Source organism: Erinaceus europaeus, chromosome 13 (assembly GCF_950295315.1).
Source record: "Erinaceus europaeus chromosome 13, mEriEur2.1, whole genome shotgun sequence".
NCBI classification, from domain to species: Eukaryota; Metazoa; Chordata; class Mammalia; order Eulipotyphla; family Erinaceidae; genus Erinaceus; species Erinaceus europaeus.
This window is the reverse complement of record NC_080174.1, coordinates 26453279-26455994: the sequence shown is the minus strand read 5'-3', so window position 1 is coordinate 26455994 and position 2716 is coordinate 26453279. Positions and strand designations below refer to the sequence as shown.

General features: G+C 40.5%; 1 protein-coding gene across 1 annotated transcript in view; it reads right to left on the bottom strand.

Moving 5' to 3' along the window:
- Positions 1 to 2514, bottom strand: part of PRSS35 (serine protease 35) — a 4486-nt gene extending 1972 nt beyond the window's left edge. The window contains exon 1 of the mRNA XM_007526145.3: positions 2329 to 2514. The gene's annotated coding sequence lies outside the window, so the exon portion shown is untranslated. The remainder of the gene's footprint in view (positions 1 to 2328) is intronic.
- Between the last annotated feature and the right edge of the window lie 202 nt (positions 2515 to 2716).

The following is a 2716-nucleotide window of genomic DNA, read 5'->3' as shown; positions in this document are numbered from 1 at the left end:
TAGGTGGCAAAGCTGGTCTGCATAGTGCTTGTGAAGTCTGGCGTTTAAACCTTCTGTTCATTGTGGAGTTGTGGAACAAAAATCATTTCAAAAGTATGTGGGATACAGCAGGGGAGAGGCCTGACTAGCAGAATATTAAGTGGTTGTCACATAAGGAATGTATCACATTGAAAAAACCCACCTACATGTGGCTGCAGTTCCTGATGAACTGAGGATTGACAATGCTCTCTTCAACCAGACAAGTCTCTGGCAGGTGATTTTCCTTTCAAGTAGCACTGGAGAGCCAGCACACTACCTCTCGGACCTACAGCACTGTTAAATAATCTCCCAAATGTGCTGCAAGTCATCCCTGCACAAAAGAAAGTTTTCAACCTAACAAGTATTTCACATATGTTTATCAGATATTCTTTAGTTTGCTCCTGAAAACTAAGCTAGACTGATTCTATGCTGAAAATAAGTGACATGAAAGTTCATTGACAATGTGCCAGTTTATATATTTTTTTAAAAATCATCCATAGCACTGTTTTTAAGTGCAATCTCAGGAATGGAGACAGAATAATATCTACTTTCAAAGTCTGGCAGTACTTGAGGGAGAGGAAGATGGTAAAATTACACAGCTGATGATTTTACAGTAACCTACAACTTCCACTTCTCATCACAATAAAAAAAAATGAACCCCCCTTTGTTTTTAGCTATTTTTCCAGGACATGTGCATTTTGGTTTATGCAATGGATATGTTGTGTGGAAGTCAAATGTGGGCTGACTGGCACTAAGAAAATCCCAAGGGAACCCTCTGCTGTTTCTCCCATACGCTAAAACTCTACAAGCACAGGAAACAGTTCCCAGATTTTCTTTATATCTTGCAAGTAGCTTTTTAAAGTAATGCATAGCTGTGAATATATTAGGCTTGCTTTTTTTATGTCTTAAAGCATCTTATGTTCACAATGTCTGTTATGAAACATACATCCACTTAATCTATTTGAAGTCTTAAAGAAAATATTTTAATTTGACTCTGCTGTGTTTAAACCTCTCATTCTCAAATTTCTTATTTGCAAAGTTGACTCACTGCCTCCAAGATTTTAAGTCTGATCCTATTGTGAAAATTCAACAGACTTGCCTCTAATATTTGAACATTGGGCAGAGAAACAGACATAATTTGCTCAGCAGGAAAAAAGTGACCCACGTTAGTTACTGTTTATTTAACATACAGTAACATATACTATGTGGCAAACACTACATTAAATAACATCATGTGCTAAAAGATTCATAAAAGTGTATAGGTTTCTGAGCTGTCTGAAAGAAAAGCAAGAAGAATATCCATACCCAACCTTTTTTCCACACTTGCGGAGCTCCTCTAATATTTCCCAATAGATATAAAAAAAAGTTCATATGATGCTTGGCTGCTACTTTCAAGTCTAAGTGTCTTATTTGGCTGGAATTTTAACATTCACTCTTCTAGACTGTAAATCAGCTTTTAAACCTAATTCTCCAAGCTGCAAGTATATATATGACTTCAGTATCCACTGTGGAGACAGATTTTCTTGTAATAAAAGGAGAATTCCTGAATCAAAGGTTAATTTAAAGGGAGGGCACTAAGAGAAGACATGCAGCTTCTTTTCAAATCAAACTGTGTCAAGTGGTCAGAGAGTAAGGAGTTTCTGCAACTTAAAAAAAAAAATGCTTTCATTATAGAAAATTTCCAAGCTACACAAAAGCAGAGAGGAAAGTATTTTTAAAAAGTAGGGGTGGGGAGTAACTCCCATGTTCCCACGTCATTTATCTTCAGCAATGATCAGTATTTTGCCAACCTTGTTTTATTGTCTTCTCCAGTCTTTTTCTGCTGGAGAATTCTAAAGAATGTCCCAAACTTGCCAGACTCATGTCACCTTCTCATTTAAACTTTTTTTTTTTTTACTGTTCCTTTTGGTGACCTGTGCAGCCAAGTTGAGAGAGAAAGTGGGTGAGCTTGAGCTTCATAGTAACACTGCCAGGAAGGCTTTCAACAGAGCAGATTTTCCAGGAATGCATTTTACACCTTTTCAATGGCATCTGTTAATAATCATAAAAGTAAAAAAAAAAAAAAAAAAAAGACGCCCGCGCGCACACACACACAGAGACTGCTTAAGCAGAAAGAATTCCTTTTATACTCCAATGCAAATACTGTTACTGTTAATATTAAACCGTGCAGAGGCCCTCACACAGAACTGGCCATGGCCAGAGCAAAGTTTCTGTGAGAACTCAGAAGTGCTAAATTTGATCCCTATCTTTAGAGAACGCCAAAACAGCTCTTCTCCTTCCTGGGCTCCATCTAGGAGGCTCCATCCTTACCTGTGAAGCTTAGCCAGTGGTCGTCGGGGAAGGTGCTGCCCAAGTTAAGTCAAAGACCTTTCAAACGGAGTGGCCAAAGCTGGCCAAAAAGAAGTACCAGGGAGAGCGTCTGGAACAGCCCCAGCCCCAGCCAGAGCCACCAGGGAGCTTCAGGGAAAGACTGAGCGGGAGGCAGAACTGCACTAGTGGTGGGGAGATGGGAGGGGAAAGGGGGTGATGACGCTAGAGGAGGCGTGAGGACTAGAAGGTGGGCAAGACGGGAGGAGGGAGGGATGGCGTGAAGGAGCCAGAACCAGGACTCCGCCAGGCGAGGGAGAGGATTTTCTTGGAGAAACAGACCTCCCACTCTCACTCCAGCATCTTTGCTCTCACCGCTCCCATGAGTGAA